Consider the following 22,025-nt stretch of genomic DNA (forward strand, 5'->3'; position numbering starts at 1 on the left):
ATCGCGTGCAAAACTCCATGTGCACCCCTCGGAATACGCGTACCCCGCTTGCGCAGACCAATCGCATGTAAAACTCCACATGCACCCCTCGGAATACATTTATGCTGCTCGCGCCAGCAGAATCGCGTGCAAAACTCCACGTGCACCCCTCAGAATATGCGTACCCTGCTCGTGCCCAGCCTTTTGCGTCTAAAACTACCCGCGCACCCCTCGGAATACGTGTACCCCACTCGCGCCAGGCAAATAGCATGGAAAAAGTCCCCCCTGTGGTGTGTGCTGTCTGTGGGGAATGTGCTGGGCTGATGGGTTGACTGCGGGGCATGTGCAGGGTTGATGGGCTGCCGGTGGGGCATGTGCAGGGGTGATGGGCTGCCTGTGGTGCATGTGAGGGGTGATGGGCTGCCTGTTGGGCATGTGCAGGGGTGTAGGGTGGACCCCTGTGGTGTGGTCTGGCTGCAGGGGGTGCATGTGGCTCCTCACCACACTGCTGCGTGAATCTGGGGGAACAGGAGTGAGAATTACACACGATTATGCTTACGTTTGCACGAGCGGGGTACGTGTATTCCGGGGTACGCGAGTGAGAATTACACGCGATTTGGCAGTGAGTGCCCTCCCAGGTGTGCCCTCCCCTGTCCCCATGGCCCACAGGCAGCCCACACCACAGGCCACCCCTTCCACACCGCTGACCATGCCCTGCAGCCAGCCCATCACCCCTCTCCATGCCCCGCAGGCACCCCATCACCCCTGCACATTCCCCACAGGCAGCCCACATGGCACCATGCACTTGTGAGGCCCAACACAAGTCCCCCCCACCAGTGACAGGCACCTGCCAGCAGGCACCCACTCATGTCCCCTAACCCCACCCCCATTGACGGCAACCTGCCAGCAGACCCCGACTCATGTCCCCCCACCCCACCCCCATTGACGGGCAACCTGCCAGCAGGCCTCGACTCATGTCACCCCACCCCCATTGATGGCAACCTGCCAGCAGGCCCCAACTCATGTCTCCTCACGCCACCACCATTGACGGCAACCTGCCAGCAGGCCCCGACTCATGTCCCCACACCCCAAACCCATTGACGGCAACCTGTCAGCAGGCCACGACTCATGTCCCCACACCCCACCCCCATTGACGGCAACCTGCCAGCAGGCCCCGACTCATGTCCCACCGAACACCACGTCATAACTATACAGACCCATGGCCCTAATGCCAACCCAAATCCCACCCCCCCACCCCAGTGCAAACACCCAACGATCCACTGCACCCACTCCGTAGAGAATTACCCATGCCATGAGAGTCTGAAAATAACCAGCATGCCCATCAACAAATGTCCTACAGAGCCACACAGTGGCAACACATGACTGAGCCAATTCTCAGGAAGACATGCACAAAAGAAATCATAGTAGACCACACCAATGATGAAGAAAAATGAAATGTATTAAAAATAAAAACAAATTACAAAATGAAAACCACACATGCAAATGAAGAAATAATGATTGCCATATGAAAAAGAAAGTGTAATCCAAGGAAAAATAAAAATCCAAATCATGAAAAAATAAAAGTGGTCCATCGCCAAAGTCCATAGAAAGAAATCCAAAGATGAAAAGTATAAAAAAAAACATTACTTCATGTGAATATCCAAAAAAGAAAGTATGTGCATGTATGGAAAATTGAAAACAAAAGTCTGAAGGGTCCATTATCCCAAAACAAAATGAAACCTACCAAAAACCCTACCTAAAATACAACTATATACAAAAAGTGGAGCAATGTCCGTGGACTCCAAATCATAATAAAAACCAAATGAAACCTAAACCTAAATAACTATATACAAAGGCGGCGTGTTAGTCCGACGGCTCACTCATTGATGTCCCGGGCCAGGGCATCATCGAACTCCACTTCAATGTCCCGGAGGCGGGCCTCTTCCCTGGCCTCGAGGTCTCACAGGGATGCAGCCATGGCCTCCTCCAACTCCCTGCGAGTTGCCTCGAGGCACTCAACCCGCCTCAATGCCCAGTGCATGGAGTTCTCCACCCTGACCATTGTGAGCCGTGCCCTCTCTGCCTACCGCCGCTCCGCATCTATTCGCTGGCCCAACCGCTGCCACACGGAAGACACTCCCAATGCTGGGTCCTCCTGCCAGCCCGCGGATGCCTGCCCCTGGGATCCTGATGGCCCAGAGCCATGATCGCTCCCACCCTGAGCCTGCTGCTGCTGTGCACATGCTCTGCCTGTTGATGCCTGCACATCCTCCTTTCGCTGGGGTCCAGTTGGTGGGGTGGCCACACCTGCTGGACCTCAGACTCCCGACTGTGGCAGGGAAGTGTGCTCTACCAGCCTGGCCGCTGGCTCAGGGGCAGCTCCACAGGGGGCCCAGGTGATACTTGGGTGGGAAGATGGCACGAAGGACGCCTGGCGCATAGGGGGTTCAGTTGAGGAGGGGATCGCAAGAAGATCCAGCACATGGATGAACCCAGTGCCAACGACCTGTCCTAGTAGGTTGACATGGCCAAAGAGGTATTCAAAATGACGTGCATTGTCCAGACGAGAACCCTGCATGTCATCCAGAATACCACATTGGCGCAACGCCACCCCAGCTAGGACAGGCTCAATCCGGTCACGGATTGCAACATCCGCATGGAGAGGAAGGCCAGTTGTTGTTTGCGCATCCCCTCCCTAAAAACAGGTCTGGACAGAGGCATCCCTGCTAGTGCTGGATGATGCAGTCACAGGATCGGGGACAGGATTAGACACAGGCACCTCCGCGGCAGCCTGTACTGCCTCCTGTCCCTGCCCGTGGACTGCACCACTAGCACCTGTGGAATCCCCCCTTCCAGGCCCTGTGCGTGGGGCTTCCACAGCCTCCTCCTCAACCAAACCCCCCACCAACCTGGATGACTCCGTGCCATCTTCCTCTGTAGGTCCATGTGGGGGCTCAGCTGCCCCTACTGCTGCCGAGGAGTCCACCTCCAACCTCCGCCTCTTGGACCTTCCCTCTGCAGCTGCGGCCATGGATGCAGTACCAAACTCCTCACTCCTGGAAGATATAACTACCTGGGAGGGGAGCTGGGCCTTGCGCCTCTGGCTGGTGGTGGGATCCCTGCCGCTGTGCTCCACAGCACTGTCTCCGCCCTCTTCATCAGTCGACGCTGCAGACAGGGAGAGTCAGAACACAGGCATCAGGGCACTGTACAATGGTCTGATACACACATGACAGTTGCACATGAGTGGCAGTGTCAAACTTCACAGATGGCATCACACTCCCCAACACTCATATCATTTGAACCCACACACATGCACCAATTAACAGCAATTGCGCAGCAGGCAGCATCATCCATACACACACAACAGCATGAACATCTGAAGGTTGGCATGACATCACAAGCAACCTGGGGAGTGCCGAACACATGCACACACGCCACCAGACAGACATGCATCTGTACATCTCCACAACCTGTCACAGTGCAATCATTGGCAATTAGCTCACATCTGGCAGTCGGGTTCCCTCATGTCTGTGTCACATGCATCCATGGCGTATCACAGTCACACACATCTCAAACACACACAGGCACATGTACGCCGTGCACATACATGAAGGTGGAATCAGCATCCATGTGTCACACCCCAACCATGGCATAGTACATACACAGAAATGCTAACATGTGTGCATCTCCACATGCAGTTGTGCATAATGCTTTGGAACACATACACTATTGATGTGCATCACACATGACTGGACTCACATGCAGCACTGTCATGTCTCTGTACATACACATCCATACATGGGCCATTTCAGACATATGTCCAAGCTGCACACTCCTGGCACAACTCAACATGCACTGTGTCCAATGAGTATGCATGGACACTTACCGCTCGACTCCAGACGGGTCTGCCTCTCGAGGACCTGGAGGTGAAGCGCTGGGCGAATGCGTTCCAGGACCCTCATCTGGTCGGTGGTAAGCCGGGCCTTCCTGAGGGTCCTGGACCTGAAGTCCTCCCAGCGCTTATGGACGTGTTGTAGGTCACGGGTTGCCACCCTCTCCGTGTTAATGGCAACCACAATGTCCATCCAGATCCTCTTCTGTCCATCCTTGTTGGCGTGTGATCATCCAAAGAGGGCATCATAATGCACCAGGACCTGCTCCACCAAGATGCCAACTTTTCCTGCAGTGAAGCTGGCAGCCCCCTGCCTCTCTGCCGGGGGGTCTCCACTGGTCCCAGATGGATTTTGGCCCGACATGGCAACCCCCGAGGCAGGTGTGGGGGGGCAACTGGGTCCTGGTGCTGGGCTACGCAGCGATGGAACTGCAGTCTGGAGTTTTCTGTTCCAGCAGGGGTGGTGGCAGCAACTGGACCCCTGCAGATGGCTGACGTGCAGCCACCAAATAGCAGGGCATGTGGCCAGCAGGCAGGCAGGCAGCAGCAGATGGCTCGTGGGAGGCAGCTCAGGGCTCTGGGGGGCAGGAAAATGGCAGTCTGGGCAGGAGGGTGGTCTTCTGTGTGTTGTCACGTGGCCAGCTTGATGCAGAGTGATTTGGCACGTGAAAAAACAGCACCTCAGCGTGTAATTCGAGGAAAGGGCCTTAGCGCGTAAGCGCGTAAGTGACTTGATGCGCGCGGGTGTTTCCCTCAGTAGGGTGCATAGAGAATCAGCATGTGCAAAAACAGCACGTCAGCGTGTTAATGCGTGTAATTCAAGGAAAGGGCCTAAGTGCGTAAGTGACGTGACGCGCTTGGGCGTTTCCCTCAGCACGGGTTAAAGGTGAGCAGGGCCCAGCAATTCGCTGTACGTACTTTTCGTGATGACCGACGCGTGTGTTGCTACTTCTTCTTGTTTCACGTGCCATCACTTCCCAGCGGATCGAGGACGTATCTCTTCTTTTGGCGGGGGTCTTGCCTACGCATGTTTTTCACTACCACGCTAATCAGATGGTGAGTCGTGCATGCTATTTTTACCACTGCAGGTCCCCTTGTGTATCGCTTACCCGTTATAAAGGTCATAGTAGCCTGTGTGTCCTACGCCTATGCGTTTTTTGTGTCCCTGGGTGCCACCGCATACTGCAGGAGGTTAATTCCACACACGTGGGCTACCGGGGTTGCTTGCACGGTTTTACTGCAGTTTTGGGGTGCCTGAGCATTGCATGACCCGTCATTTTCTCACCGGGGTCACATACAGCCTTGCAGGCACACAGGGGTGCTGTTTACATCTAGTACCCCACCCCCTTCACCCCAATTGCCCAGGACAATTGTCGTGTACACCTCCCATTGGCACTACTACATCTGTGCCATGGTTGGGAGACCACAAAAGGTGAGGGGTGCCTCAGCTGAGCATCCTCCACGTGGTGGGCATGGGCAGGGATGTGGCCGGGGAGACCAGGCAGTAGAGGGAGTCCAGGGTGCCCAGGGTGGCTGCAGAGGGGGAAGAGGCAGGGGTGCGCCACTTCGGCAGTATGTTCTGCCATGTGTTGGTGCAGTCATGCCACCACCCCCTGTGGCTCCGAGAGATGCACCTTGTGCTTCTGACACTGGCGCCCATGTGACCCAGCAGTCAGTTTCATCGACTGCCACAAGCCCAATGGTAGTGATAGCTGCAGGTGCAGCTGTGGCAACCACCACCCAGGCTCAGGGTTGGCCAGTGCATGATGCGTTGGCACCTGATGATTCCCAGACAGAATTTCAGGTGGTCAGGAGGCACAAGGTAAGTGCACACAGGGCTGCTCTGACCGAGGCACATGTTCCTTGGGCAGTGTTGTCATCTGCTGCCCCGAGCCGCCGGGTGTTGGCAACTGCATGGGCAGATGTAGCTGACACCACCCCGGCTGTGAGTCTGCCAGCCAGGACAGTCTCGGTCAATGACCTTGGCACAGCGGCTGTTGCTGCGCTGGGTCTAGTCAAGAGCACCCAACAGCTACTGATGCAAGTCAGGGCTTCCGTCCTAGTTCCACCTGCCACTCCCTTGGTCCAGTCCACCAGCGCCACTGCCCCTACTGATCAGGGTGGCATTTGTCAGTCAGGGTCTGGACCACTGCCCATGAGGAGGAAGGATGCTCCTGCACAAGAGGCTGGGACCCCAGACACGGGCCTCCGGCACGTCGAGGAAGAAGCCTTTCGGCAAGCAGGAACTGGACTTCCTTGTGGGCTACGTGTCGGAACACGACCGTGATATGCTAGGTGGCCCAAATTATCACACTACGCCTGCCCAGCGTTTGGACCACTGGAAGCATGTTGCGGAGGGTGTTAGTGCATTCAGACATGAGATACGCACAGCTCAGGAGTGAAAAAGCATTGGTATGACCTCCGACGCTGTGCTAAGCTAAAGCGTGCCTCCAATTATGCCATGACTCGGGTGACTGGCAATGGGCCAGCACCTGAGGAGGAAGAACTCACTACGCACGAGGTGATCGCTGCAGAGTTCATCCCGGCAGAATTGGTCGAAGGAGTGGGAGAGATGCTGGATTTTGATGGCCGGTCCGGTGACTGTTTTTATATTTTTTTTATTTTTTTTTAAACAATTTTTATTATTTTTAAAACAACACACCAAACATTACAACTTTTAGGACGTTCATGATCAGTGTCAAGCCAACACATTAAACATTGTCCGTCCTCCCCCCTCCCTTCCCACAAACTCGAGCCGTTTCATCAGTGTCATCTACATGAGTATTTTCGGGATTCACAATGTTTATTGACTCATCTGAGTCTTCTGTTTCATGACTGGCCCGGTGGAGGGCAGCCATTGAGGTCGCCAACTGCCTCCAGGCCATCAGGGGGCTCACCTCTTCTTCTCCCCCCCTGGTGGCAGCTTCAAACCAAACTGCAGTTTCTGCTTCTGCCCATCTCAGGAGGTCCGCCCACCATGTCTCCACACTAGGCCTATGGGCTGCCTTCCAACACATAGCAATCCTGCGCTTGGCCAGGACATATGCCAAGTCCTTCATTTTACTAATATGCTTTAAATTATGTGGCCTGGGAAAATTCACAAGCATGCATGCCCCAGCGGATCCCACCTCCAGCGCCACACCCCCTCCAGCCATTTTCATCTGTATTTCTTCCCAGAATCTATGCACCTCTGGGCAAGCCCAGAACATGTGCAACAACCCTGCCTCCTCCTCTCCACACCTTGGGCATTTCTGTATGGCAGAGCCTCCAAACCTGGCTATTCTTCCGGGGGTCAGGTAGGCTCTGTGGGTGACATACAGCTGGATCTGCTGGAGTCTCGCATTCCGAGACCCCTTTTTATGGTACCTCTGAGCCCGATCCCATTGTCCATCTGTCATATATTCTCCAATCTCCTCCTCCCAGTCATGCCTCAGTTGGAGTAGCTCCCTCTCTGCTTTGGCTCTTAGGAGCTCATATATCCTAGATATTTCATGTCCACCCTCCGAGACATCATACATCATTTCCACGGTGGCGTCAGGTTCTTCCGCCAGCACCGTCTCAGGCCATCTTCCCATTAACCGTTTCAAGAGCCTGATGCATGTGATGTATTGGCCACTATGCACCCCTGTCTCCTCCTGCAACCTCTGGAATTCCAATACCTCCCCTTCTTGCCATATATCTCTGAGGGTGGCTAGACCCACCGGTTCCCAGTATCTGCAAACCGCTTCGAACAATTGGGGGTCCTCCCCGCATAGGGCCACCCGCGGGACCTGCTGAGAGAGCGGGTCCGGGTCACCCATCGTTTTCCATGCTCTACGCCAGACTTCCCAACCCAATTCCAATAGTCTCCCCCTCCCCACCATCTTAGTTTTATGCATCCACACTGTCTCTCTTAAAAAGTATGGGGCTGAGTCACCCTGCAACAGCCTGGCTTCAGCCGAGTCCTCCGCAGACAGCCACCTAGCAACATACATTAGCTGACCCGCTAAGTAATACAGCTCAAAGTTTGGCAGGTTTATACCCCCATCACAGGTGTTCTGTAGCTTCCACAGGGCCACCCTATTCCTTGAGTTGCCCCATATGAAGCCCCTGCACATGCCATGGAGTCTCACAAAAAAGCGTCTGGGGATCAAGTGTGGGACATTCACAAAGAAGTGAGAGAGTCTGGGCAGAACAACCATTTTGAGCAGAGCTGCTCTCCCCATCATGGCCAGGGGCAGCCTAGACCAGAACGCCATGCTATTCCTAATACCCTCAATCGCTTTCTATGTGTTATGTGTGTGCTCTGTCTCTACCTTGTGGTAAATATTCACACCTAGATACCTGAATGTCACGTCTGCCAGGGTATCTGCAGGACGGGCAGCCTCGCCAATGAGGTGCTCCTATACCCTCCCAGAGGGAACAAGCTAGACTTCCTGGGGTTCACCGATATGCCCGAGAGGGTGGGATAACGGTCCATCACCTCCAGCACATATTGCAGGTTTTCCTCCGGGTAGCGCAAGTAGAGAAGCACATCATCTGCATACAGTGAAATCAGGTGTGTGCCCCCTGACGAACGAATCCCCACCTCCCCGTATTGTTGTCGCAGGCATATGCTAGCGGCTCTAATGCCAGGATGTATAACATGGGTGACCAGGGGCAACTCTGTCTGGTCCCCCTGCTGAGTTGCCATTTATCTGAAATTGTGGGTCCAGTTTTAACTCTCACGATCGGGGAGCTGTATAGCAACTGGACCCATCTAGTGTACCCTGGTCCCATTCCGTAACCTTTCAGGGTCGCTTTCAACCACGGCCACCGCACTGATTCAAAGGCTTTCACCGCGTCCAGTGACACGATAGCCATCTCGCCCGAGTCTTCCTCAGTTTGATCAATGATGTGGTGCAGCCTCCTGTGGTTATCTGTAATATTTCTGCCGGGGACATAACCCGTTTGGTCTAGGTGTAACAACTTGCCGATTACCCGCTTTAGCCTATTTGCTAGCACTGCCGTAAGTATTTTGCTATCCTGGTTCAGCATGGACAAGGGCCTATATGACCCGCATTCCACATCCGGCTTACCTGGTTTCAGGAGCGGAACGATCACTGCCTCGCGGAGGGACGTCGGCAGTTCCCCCCGCTCATAGGCTTCGTTAAACATGGCCAGCAGCAGCTGGAGCAGCTCCTGCTTGTATGTTTTATAAAATTCACTGGGTAACCCATCCGACCCGGGCGCTTTACATGTGGGGAGGTGTTGGATCACCGCCTCCAATTCGTCCGTGGTAATAGGGGCATCTAAGTCTGAGCGTTCTAGGTCATCCAAGGTGGGCAGCCCTATATCCTCTATTGTGTCCAGTATTTCCTGGCTCATATCCTCTCCTGTATCCTCGTATAATCGTCTATAATATTTGAGGAACTCCCCGTTTACCCCCTCCTGGGTGTTATAAGTTCGACCCTCCGCATCCCTGACCTCTCTAACCACCGAGCGGGGGGTCTCATTTTTGTATAGCCAGGCCAATAATCTACCTGGCTTATCTCCCCCTGCATGTAACCTCTCTGTGTATTTCTTATCATTTAATTTACATAATCTGTCCCAGAGGTCGCTACAGGCTAACTGTAAGTCTTTTATCTTAACGCTGTTTTCTCGGCCGGTCCTCTCGTTTAGAATAAGGCCCTCCAGCACTTTTTCTGTTTCTAGCAATTCCCGTTCAATACCCCCTTGGGGCCCCTTAGACTTTGATATGGCTACCCCACGCACCACCACCTTGAACGCCTCCCATATTGTTCCCACAGAGCGTACACTGCCCGTATTGATTTCAAAGTATTCCTCGATGGCCTCCGTCAGATCCTCTCGAAATTCCGCATCCTGTAGAGCCTCAGTTCTGAGCCTCCATGTCGGGATATGCGCCCTGGGGGGTTGATGTTGCCACTCAACAATCAAAGGCGAATGGTCAGATAATGCCCTGGCCTTGTATTCGGCTCCCACCATTTCACCCCCTATCTCTGCCGCTACAAACACGTAATCCAACCTTTTGTGCAGGTCATGTGGTGCTGCATAGTGTGAATACTGCCTATCCATTGGGTGTAGCCTTCTCCACACATCCTCCAGACAGTATCAGGTAATAATATCGCCACATATATGGTCGCCGTAAATAATATCACCGGGAAAATGTTGTGGCGATATTATTTGGGTGACCATATATATGGCGACAGGGGCAAAAAAAAAGATTTTTTTTAAGTAAAAAATTTGGTGGTTGCGGGGGTGTCCCCCGCATGTTCCATGCAATAATGTCGCCACAAAAAACGACCATTTTTCGGCAATATTTTTGCATGCCAATATTTTTGTGGCGACATTATTACATGGAACCCTCCAGACCGAGGTCTGTCAACAGTGTCCTCAATGCTTTAGCCGCTGACGCCGGCTTACCTGATTTATCATCTGACCTGTCCATCCTGGGATTCAGGGTGCAATTGAAATCCCCCCCATACCACCGTGCCACCCACCAGGGAGCTAACCTTACTGTATAGGGACCTAGGGTATGCCGCTGTGTCGTGGTTAGGGGCGTACAGATTTATAATATTCACCTCTCTATTTTCCAGGAGTCTCGCCACCACCACTAATCTACCCTCAGGGTCTATTGTAGAGCTGAGCAATTGGAACGGCACATGTAGTGCCACCCAAGTGATCACCCCCCTTGCGTATGCCGAGTATGCGGCACCTATGACATTACCCTTCCATTTTCTTCTGACCGCCTCCAACTTTTCCTTGGTGAGGTGGGTCTCCTGTAGCAAGGCTATGTCAATGTGCTTCCTCTTTAAATACATCATCACTTTGTTGCGTTTAAGATAACTATTGAGGCCCCGCACATTCCAGGTCGCTACTCTGAGATTACCCGATGCCATCTATTCGAAGAACTCCCGCTCCACCTTCCCCTCCGATATCTTCCCGGATGACATGTTATCCGACTCTTAACCCACGCCCCCTCCACAACTCCCCCTCCCGCTTCCTAAAACTCTACCACACTGCACACAACCCCTCCCCACCCCCCACCCTACCCAACCCCAACAAAAGCCCAGCTCCATCCCTGGATCTCAGGCCCACCCGCGTCTGGTCCTATCTCGGAACCGAGGACTAGGACCCACGGGGCATCACCAATCTAACAGTGACCTAGCTAAGTATACAACTAAGGGGTTCAAGGATTGTTCCCTAGGAGCTCCTACTTATCAGAATGGGATAGTTGCATCCAACGGATCCTGTCAGCGCACATTTGCTGCCACATTTTCCCACAACCTTTATTTAAACTATATTCAAGTCCCAATGTCTTAGCCATGTCACCCACGGTGTCCCATCTACATACTACTTATCTTCGGCGACTCCCGTCTGAGCATCCGGTTCCTGAGGGCAACCCTGCATATCCAGCCATTCCATAGCATCCTTTAGCATCTCGAAAAACAGAGTTTTGTTCTTGTAGAATACTTTCAATTTGGCCGGGTATAGCAGCATGTAGCGGTGTCCGGTATCTCTCAACCTCCTTTTCACCGCCCTGTAGTTTATCCTGCTGCGCTGAACATGCAAAGTATAGTCCGGGTACGCCGTAATTCTCGCTGGCCCTCTTTCGATCGCTCCTCCCTTCCTGAAGAATTCAAGTATCTTCTCCCGATCTCGGTAATTCAGAATCTTTGTGATCACCGGCCGCGGGGGGTACCTGAGGGCGGTCTCCTCATCAAGGCCCTGTGAGCCCTCTCAACTGCGAACCCCTGAGTCAGTACTCCACCAGTTATCTCCTGCAGGAGCATGGTCTCTACATATTCCGCTGGATTTGATCCCTCCATTCCTTCTAGCAAACCAACAAAACAAATGTTATTGCGTCGAGCGCACCCTTCCGCCTCCTCCGCCCTGCACTCCAGATTGCCCACCCGCTGTACAAGGGCATGGAGCTCCGATCCATGGGCAGCGCATGCCGCCGTGTTCGGGGCCATTTCCTTTTCCAGGTTTCCAGTGCGCTCTGCGAGCGTACGCACATCCTGTCTCATCAAGCTAACTTCCTCGTGGACCGCTCCAATCTTGAGGTCCAGGCCCACTCTCAGTTCGTTCATCGCCAGGCCCAGTTTAGTCTCCCAAGCGACTTTCAGGTCTGCTATTGCCGCCAGCACTTCCTGGATTGTACCCGGTGTCTCCGCTACTGTCATACTAATGTCTTTGCCTTTGTCCTCCTCAGCGCCCGGGGGCGGCTTAGCAAAAGCCTCCAGCGTGGGCTGCTTGCTCCTGGCCAACTTTAGAGGACATCTTGCTGTGTCTTCCGGGCACGAGCTGGCAGCACCACCCCACGTGCAAGGTGTGTCCGCACCGCAGTTCCGGCGCATCCGCTTAGTTGGTCCAACACCTCTGTCACCTCACCGTTACCAGGGGCTCCTGTACCAGCATGGGGACCCAGCCAGCCCAAAGTATGGTGACATTCCGCACGGCTTCACTGCTGCACGCGCTGGCCAGTCACCAGAAGACCAACCCTTCCCACACTCCACCTGAGCATGCACACTCCACTAGTTCTCAGCAGCGTGTGTGCAGGTGTCTTCCTGCTCCTGATTGCCCCGGTGTATGGCGCTTAGGTGCGCTCTGTGATATAGCTATATCTTGCTGCGCGCAACGGCACGGCTCCGTGTTTATCAAGTCCAATGTTGTTGCAGCCGCCCCTCTGATCGTGCCTGTGCCACCCAGGCCCACTGTCAGTGGTCAGTCATCCTCTGCTTCCAAGTGCATCCGTGGTATCCCCCTCTGTCTAAAATAAGACTGCTTACATCCAGTGAGCGCCTCCCAGCTCCTCTTCAGCTCCAGACTACAAACAAGTCTCCCTGAGCTTGATCCTGCTTGGTCGTAGCATTAAAAAAAAGGGGGGAGGGAGGCTGCAATTTAATGTGCTTTAACAGAGATCTCGTGTGCCATAGCTCGTGTTCCTGGCACTATCCAGACTGCCTGCTTCCCTTCATTATTCCGTTGGTATGTGGCCGTAACCCAGCCCACTACGCTTTTTGGGCATCCCTTCAGATACTGCGGGCCTTCTGCCATGTGCGCAGCCAGCCGGTCCTCAACGGCATTCGGTGCTCCTGTCCGATTGGGAGTTCCGAAATGAAGCCTGCATCGAGCTTCCAAGTTAATCCACAGCTGCAGTGAGCACAGAGTTAATCACGCCTGCTACAATTGCATCTCGTGGGTCGGGCTTTGTCTCTGTTCCAGCCCGATGATCAAAGTGGCCGCTCGCCCGCGTCAGCTTCAGGGCCGCGGCCACTTTGTATCCAGACACCTCCTCACGCGCGTCGCTTCCCCGATGCAGGCCTCTCCATGTCAATGCGGGTGCTCAATCTGTAACTCCCGAACTCATCCTTTCGAGTGGGCTGCACGGTCTCTGGCCTCCGATTCGGGCGCACGGTATGTTATATGCCCGCAGTGCACACGGCCGGCACTGTCCTCCACTCCGGGCACACTCGCTTCACGCCTGCCTACAGTTTCGCAGGGCGTCCACCATTCTATCTCTTCACGTCGTTTCCTTTGTTTGCCTGGGGGTGGCCATCTTCCTCGCTACCACGGCTAAACCTCGTGCTCTTCTCCAGCTCCTGGCTCAGTGAACACGGCACGGATCCGCTCGGCTTTTTCTCCTCGCGTGCTTCCGGGCTTCGTGCGCTCAATCCTCCAGTTTCAGGGAATTTTTTGGGGTATTTACGTAATGCATTACAGGATGATGTCCGGATCTCTGGAGCCCCAAGGAAAACACGTCCTTCTACATGGCTCTCTTAGCCACGCCCCTCGGCCCGTCCGGTGATTGTTGTTGCGTTTTTGTCCAGCCCATGTGTGGTTTGCTTGTGTGATATGTTGTGCTTGACTGCCACTACATACTGTGTACATAGTTCTCATGTGCGAGTCATGCAATGCTTCACTAATGCGTGACTGCTGTGCTGATTGCTGGGCATGTAGAACAGATGGGGACTGTCCTCATCACCACACTTGCACCCTACTCGCATGCTAGTCACCCGGCTGCACCTAGGGTCCATGTTCCAGCTCACTGGCCCTTCTGCATGTAGCCTGGGGTGTCTTTCCACTCAGCACTCGGACTATGTCATTGCATGACTGACATGCATGTGTGTTCTGCCTGCATGCGGGTACTCCACATAGGCATACTCCCTTGCCCCTCCACCCCCCTGCACCTCAATTTCACCGTGACACTGGTGGGTAACATGTTGGACTACTGCAATGGCCTGTTCAACACTCATGTGTACATGCACACTTCCCCCTGCCAACATGCCAGACACATACTGTGGGGTATATCCTTTGTCCTTGATGCAGGGTGTCTCACTCAGACTGTGCAGATGGCAGATGCTCCGCAGGGACATGAGTGCCCATTCATGCTCCATGTGCATTCCATGCATGCCCCTATGTGTCCTTGGTAGGATGATCATTGTAGTACGTGTCCAGGATGACATACATTTAATGGCTTTTGATTATCCTTTCCATGCTCACTCTGGCTCAGTCCTGCATCATGCACATGTTTAGGGTGTCATAGTCTGTGTGGGGCACAGGCCTCCCCCCTGTTTCTGGCCCCCTGATTCTGTTCAACTGGTGTAGTGCCTTCTGCACAAATGGGTGTACTACAGAGGGTTCATCATGTGTCCTGCTTACTTTCCCATTCTCATCTGCTGTGTTGTCAGTTGACTCAGATGATGCAATTGACGCTACCCAACACTGTCTGCCAATACACAGTTCTCTGGTCAACCTTTCACTGCCATGCAATGCCTCCCTGCATTTTCACTAAGGGGGGTAGGGGGGCTGTCTGTAGCCATGCAACCCATTGCATGCACATTGCATGTGATGCCTGAACATGCCCTTACACTGCCTTCATGTTTATTGATTGACATCATAATGTACTTGTTGATGTAGATAGTCGGTAACGTACACATGTTTTGCACTGCACCAACCCACTTCTGAGCCATGTTACACTGTTCTACATGCCTACTCACTGCTGCAATGTCAAAGTGACCTGGCATGTATAATCAGATTGTCATCCCTTCACTGTCATGAAAGGCACGGGCACAGGTGCATCTTGTGATACATGTACTCAGTATTGGAACACCCTAGGGGGTGTTTAGCAAAGTTGATTGGTCAATCTGCGGCCTATACTAACTGGTATAGGCTGCAGATTGATTATAACCTGCCAATCAGGTTGTAATGACCGTGGAGCTGCCTGCACGTGTGTATGTGTACACTTTCACATACATCAAAGCAAGCAGCGTTGTAGATGCTTGCTTTGCTGTATAGGATGCTGTTCATAATCACTATACAGGTGTATATGAACATGGGTGTTTTTGAACACTTTCACATGTACATATGCAAGCAGCTTCAATGTTGTGTAGTGCAACATTGCAGCTATTCACTTATGTGTGTGTGAAAGTGTTCGTTTACACATGTGTTTTCTGCAGCTTTTTTGTTGAATGATATGTAGTTGATTAACGTTAATGCTGCTGAGATTTCAGCATTGCGCCCGTTATGTTCAACTGGCACAATCCTGAAGGTGCACTGTCGTGCAGTATGTGTACGACCAGGCCCACTTAGCTAATCTGGTGGGGCCTGGCCTTGATGATTTGACACACTGAATAATGTTTTACGGCACAATCAATGCACAATGTGCCCAATCAGGCCCTGAGGGGTGTTCTGGAGGCTTCATGGACCGGCAGCTCGGACTGTACTGGGCGTTATGGTCCCTCATGCCTGGTTGCAGGCCCTCGCTTTGCTCGGGACATTCACTATGTCTACATTGCCCATGACGCCCAGTACGGGCCGAGCTGCAGATGGATGAGCTATATTGGTGATGATGATTTAGTGATGCATGAGTACATGCATATTACATGTGTCATGCTGTATTTGGATTCACTTTCAGCTGTGGCCATTTGGCTGTTCAGTCATGCTTATGGTATGTGCCATCTCTTTGTTGCATCTGTCATCTCTGCCTGCGACATGTGCCTGACAGAGGTGGTGTATGATGGAGGTGATATACTACATTCAGTACATGTGTAGGCTTGGCTATTTACACACATCAATTTCTCCTGTTGGGATGTGTTTGCATATCAATGCCACTGTATGCATACCGGAATTTCAGTTGTGGGTGACATGTCTGCTTCATGTGTTGGCTGTTGATGTGATGTCTATGTGTGTGTGGGTTATGTGCTTCTGACATGTGTACTCATGTTTGTTTTTTTCACATTACAGATAATGACGCAATGGAGCAAGAGGATGGTGATGTCATTCCAGACACAAGGTTGCTATTACATCAGCAAACCGGCACACGTGGGGGTTGTGGGGTGGTAGATCACGAGAACCCACTTGTGCTCCAGACCATCGTGTCCAGGGCTGGCAATCAGTCTAGCTCTGATGATGACTCTGAGCACAATGTTGAGTTGGATGCGCCTCATTTCCATTCGTTGACGGTGAGTGATCCTGATGTGGACGATCATCTGTCCGCAACACCTGCACTGAGGGGTCACACAGTGTTGGATAATCTGCCTGTGGTGGATCGGGACGCACGGTCACACTCCACACCAGTTGCGGATGTACCTGGGGCATTATGTCAATGGAGGGATGTAGTCCTGCAGCCGCCAGCGGTGCCAAACCAGCGAGGACCACGGCTCCTTGGGCCCCGCAGGTGTCATGTCTGGCAACGCGGTGGCCGTGCGCCACTGGGGTATACTGAGTGGGAGCAATCCATGTATGCCAATTCAGAACAACAGGGGGCAGCTATTGATAAGATTGCTCAGAGCATGGAACGTGTGGGCCAATCCGTGCTCCCCCCTGCTAGGCAGGTGCAGCTACAGCAGTGGGCAGCGCAGTCCACGGCCCGCTCACTCTGGCTGGGCATGGCGGCCTCAGACAGGGAACGCCGGGCTGAAATGGTGTCTTTTCATCAAGAACTTGCTGCTCACGCAGAGGCACACATGGAGGCCCTGAGGGATGAGCATCAATCCCTCAGAGCTACTCTGGGTGTGCTCAACATGTCCCAGAGGAAGCGGTCAGGGAAGAGGTTGGAGCAGCTTGTGAATACCATCTCGGCTGAGCTACGTGCATGCCGGGAAGTGCTCCAGATGTCATGCGAGGCCATGCAGGCAGAACTCCGTGTTGCACGTGCTATCTTGCAAGAGGAAGCACACTTATCACGTGAGGTGCTGCATCCTGACCTACGTGCCATCGCCACACAGGACCGGGCTTACCAGTCCCGCAGACTTGCTGCCATTGAGGGGCAAGCTGCGCATAGGCGTGGTCAGGGAACTGTGCCACCTTCACCTTCTGACTTCCATCCAGAGGGTGAGCAGGACGACGACTTATCTCAAACACAGGGCGAGCCGTGCAGGCGTTGAGCCCATGGAGATTTTTTTTTATCTCAACATCATCGCATATGGGTGTTGAGGTGCACCCTGTGCCTCCCCCCTCCTAGTATAATATTGTTTGTCTATTGTGCATTCATGTGACGGTGTGTTACTTTGTGGCTTTTGAAAGCACTCAGTGTCTGTTCCAGCTGGGCCGATTCAAGCTTGTGTCATGTATGTGTTTGTGGCTTGGGGTCCAGACACATATGCCGCTCCTGCTTCCCCTTTCCATGGGCTTGGAAGGATGGTTCAGTGTGACACAATTTACACAAGGGCATTGGACTTTCGTCATATCTGTGGCCTGTCTGCTGCTGTACTACTTGTGTTTATACCCCTAGTGGGGATTATGGATGCTTTCTCCACGGCATGTCTGCAATCAATTTTGGTGAGTACATTTTTGAACTGTCCATTTATTGAAGTTGATTGTGATGTATTTTCATTTCTTACCTGTATACGCGCTTGATGCACTTCATGCTGTAGACGGTAGCCTGCACCCTTTAGCTGTCAAAGTCACACTGATGGTGGGAGGGGGCCAGGTGGTGATAATGTCAAGTTGGTACGTGTTGAGTTTAGCCCCTGGGGATTGTGGCAAAGGAGGATGCATTAGGAATGTGACACAAGAAGCACAACTCACGGTCCAGTCCTCACCTGAGATGTCCGCCTACACTACTACTCAGCTCGGTTCCATTTGGACGGCACGTTGTATCTGTCTTCCCTCTTGGACTTCGTTGCTGCCTGATGGCACAGTCTTCCTACTGGACTACAGCTCTTTTACTTGTTTTTCACACTCTGGTGCCTTTAGTCCCTGTTTTTCTTCCTGCTACTGTCCTTGTTGCAGATCTGTCTGCCCGTCTCTCGGGCAGTTATTTCCACATACTCTTACACTGCCTCGGTTTGCCTCAGTACACTTCTGTTCCACAGCATCTCTCTCTCATTCCTCCTGTCTTTCATCTATTACATCCATACCTTCATGTTGACTTTGGCCTTTTACCAATGCTATTCAACTGTTGTGGCTCTTAACGTGCTGTCAGCTGTTTCCGGCTATCTCGCATTCACTGTGCCTTTCCAGACTTGTACTGTCTCTGCCTTTCTTCGTTCACGCTATCAAGGATTGAATGGGTTTCAGCTCTACCATCCAGTTGTGCCAGCCTCCTTGGTTATTTTCTACTTAAGTTCCAACTCTACCCATCAGTTGTAGCATCCTCATTGATTATTGCGTACTGAAATTCCTACCCATCCTGTTGAACCATTGTTCAAGTGTACTACCTTGGTAGTTCTTTTATCATTCAGCTTGGACACGTGCTTGGCCATATACTGCGACTTCAAGTAATCTACTGGAGACTCTTCCAGGGTTTTTTGGTGCATAGAGGCTTTTTCCCTGGTTTGGCGTTTTGGCTCCTTGGAGTTCTCTGCGATTTGGTATTTTTATCAGTCAAGGTAGCCTCTGAGGGGGCTGGACCCTATTTACACGAAAGGAAGAACAAGGAAACCAAGGGGGAGGGGGATCCTGAAGCCAGGTCGACTAGAAGGAAGGAGCCGATGGACCCCAGACACAGTTCTTCTGAAGGCCATGGTGATGAGGAAAAGAGGGAGGGGCTTTTGTTGTCGGACAGCACGCTTGGGCTACAATGATTGGGCAATCTCTGACATTGTCAATGTGGGGTACTATGTACATGATGTGTTCTGCTGGTCAATGGCTGTTCCTGGATTGGGTTTACTTTTCAGGTGTCAGGGGATTGGTGTGGTTTGACATACTGGGGTGTCCACATGGCCAATGTTCACATGTGATGTGTACAGGACACTGAGGGTCACTTCATTTCACATGCATGTAATGAGTGCATGTCCCTACTGACACACACACTTACACAATGCACCACCTCACATACAACTACCCTTCCATGCCCACACATGCACACAGATTGCCTTCTCTGCCATGCTGTGTCCCTGCAGCGCATGATCACTTACCATTTGGGGATTGTGTACATGCGTCACTGGGTTATTTGTGTTGCTTGTCCTTTTTATATGATTCTCAAGGTGTATCCCCAATACAATGGCTGCTCACTGTGCTGTGTGCTGAGTGGTGTGTTGTAAGAGACACATACAGCACACGGTTTTGGGATTTGTGGATTTGGATTGGCCAATGTGCATGCCAACAGGAATTCTGTCTTTTGTTGATGGTACCGCTGGTGGCATGCATTTGTGTATGACTTTGTATGTGTGGGCGGTTGTTGGTCAGTCATTTCATCTGATTCCATGTCAGGTGTGATTGTCTCAGGCCTCTTTCCATTTATCACGTGGCACTTCGTATCTGATTTGTCATGTGTTGTGCTTGTGGTTTGCTCTTTTGCTGTTGCATGCCATGTCATGGTGTGGCTGACGAGGGTGATGGGGGTTGAGAGGGTTTGTGTGACATACCAGTGATTTTCATGGCCTGTTTTGCAGGGGGTGGTGTGATATGCACCTTGCAGGTGTTCCTTTCGGTCACACAGAATTGATTATGTTTAAGTAGCTAGGGATGCACACAATGTGGCACTTCCATGGAAACATTCTCAGGGTGCTAAGGTTGTGACAGTTGACTGTCTCTCTGTCATCATCGATTGTCACCTGGTATGTGCCAGGCCTGTGTGCACTCCGCAGGGGTGGGAGTTTAGGTGAAAAATGTGGCCAGAAGCTGGATCCTGGCTGCCTCGCCATGTGCCCTTTCCCCTCCCATGAGCAGTGCCTGTGCCTGTGGTTGGGGATGTGGGAGCACCACCATGTCCACCGGTACGCACCGCTGTGTTGCAACATTGTGCAGGACACATGCTGCCACAATGATCCTGCACACTACTGGGGGTGCATATACTAGCTGCCCGCCAGAGCGGTCAAGGGAGCGGAAGCGTGACTTGAGCACTCCGAATGTGCGCTCCACTATGCCCCTGCTTGCAATATGGGCTGTGTTGTATCTTACCTGGGGTGGTGTGGTGGGGTTCCGTATTGGCGTCATCATGTGGTTGCTCAGAGGGTTGGCACTGGCCCCTGGGGAGGTGAGGATGGTTGTCATTACTTGGGTTGTGTATTTGTCTGTGTGTGACATGCATGCATGTGCACAGACATTTGTACTCACCAATGAACCATGTATTGCCTTGCTTCCCAGCTTCTAGGTCCCAGCTCAGCGTGGACATTCTGTATATGAAACTGTCATGGGTAGACCCAGGATAGTTTGCATAGACAGAGGTGATGATTCCATGGGCATCGCATACAACCTGTACGTTGATGGAATGCCAGTGCTTGTGGTTGCGGTAGATGTGCTCAGTGGCCCTAGGTGGGTGTAGGGCCACATGGGTGCATTCTATGGCACCAAGCACTTTTGGGCATTGTGCCACCCTGTAAAGGTCCTGGACCACGGCCTGCCTTTCTGAGGGTGTTCTGGGCATGTATATGTGCCTGCGGACTGAGGGGCACGCAGTCATGATTGCCAACACCTGGTGTAGGCAGCGTGACTGCGTGGGCTGTGAGACACCCCCAACTATGGCAGTTGTCTGCTGAAATGACCCAGTGGCCAAAAAATGCAGGACATTGAGCACCTTTTCCAAGGGGCTCAGTGCTTGGGAGCACAAGGTGGGTGATGTGAGGTCATCCTCCCACTCAGTGACCAGGTGTAGGATGACATGAGGTGGAAACCTATACCTGCCGTAGACCTGGTCATCAGGCATCCCAAAAGGCTGGTCCTGGGCAAAAAAATGTGGAGCCTGGCTATTCTCCTCCTCATGCGGTGTCCCACAATCGTGCTGCGAGAAATGGGACATTCATCGTAGCTGTATATACGTGTTTGTTGTTTGCGCACACTTTTATACTGCGCTGGGACGCTTCACCTGCCTTCGTGTGGCGGACGTGTTTATGCCTGTGCGTGTCTTTTGGTGTGCACAGGTTTCCCCTATTCGATTCCATGAACACGTGTAGTTTGCGAGCGTGTGGGCGTTCAGTGTATTTCCCAGCAGTAGTTCCCAGTTACGCCCTCATTTTCATGTGCTTTCGCTGTGCGCGTCGCGCACGACATTTGGGATGTCGCAGTGATGTGTGCGCCCGTGTGCGTCATGGGCGGTTTTGGCGCAGCTCCCTGGGAAAACAAGTGTACAGACTTCCATGAATCACTTGCGTGCGATTCGCATGCCTGCGCTGGATTTTTCATGCTTGCGCCACCAAATTCGGCGCACAATCGTTCCATGAATCGGCCTCAGAATCCTTTCTTTTCTTTGCAATGTTATTTGTGAAAATGACATTTGTTATTTAAATTGACACTATTTTCTTGGGAATAAAGAGGAGGAAATAACACCCTTCCTATTCTACTTTGAGGGATAGAAATCTCCATTTAGGATTTGTCTTTTGTATAAACTATGGTTTTCACAGGTCAGGTAGTCTGTCAATCCCTGAAAATCAGTGAATCACCTTGTGCACAATGTTCACAAGCCCAGATATAATTTTCTCCTGTGAGAACAGAGGGAATTAATTCATAATTGGTTACTGCTGGAGATTAACATGTCCTGTGCATTTATAGATTCTAGCCCATTCCATATTAAATCTACTCCCACAAAGCTTAATTTTCAGGCTTAGTCCACATTTCATTTCATAGATTGTAAACAGAGTTCCCCCAAAATACTTTCACTTGTTATCTAGGATTTCATGATTTCTTGGTACATTTATCTGAATGACAGAAAAGTGTGAAAAATGCACACCTCCTCTTGAACAATATAAATAAAATTCAAGCACTGCTGAGATAGAAACTTAGGTGC

Source organism: Ambystoma mexicanum, chromosome 10, assembly GCF_040938575.1.
Source record: "Ambystoma mexicanum isolate Mex_15411 chromosome 10, UKY_AmexF1_1, whole genome shotgun sequence".
Lineage (NCBI taxonomy): Eukaryota > Metazoa > Chordata > Amphibia > Caudata > Ambystomatidae > Ambystoma > Ambystoma mexicanum.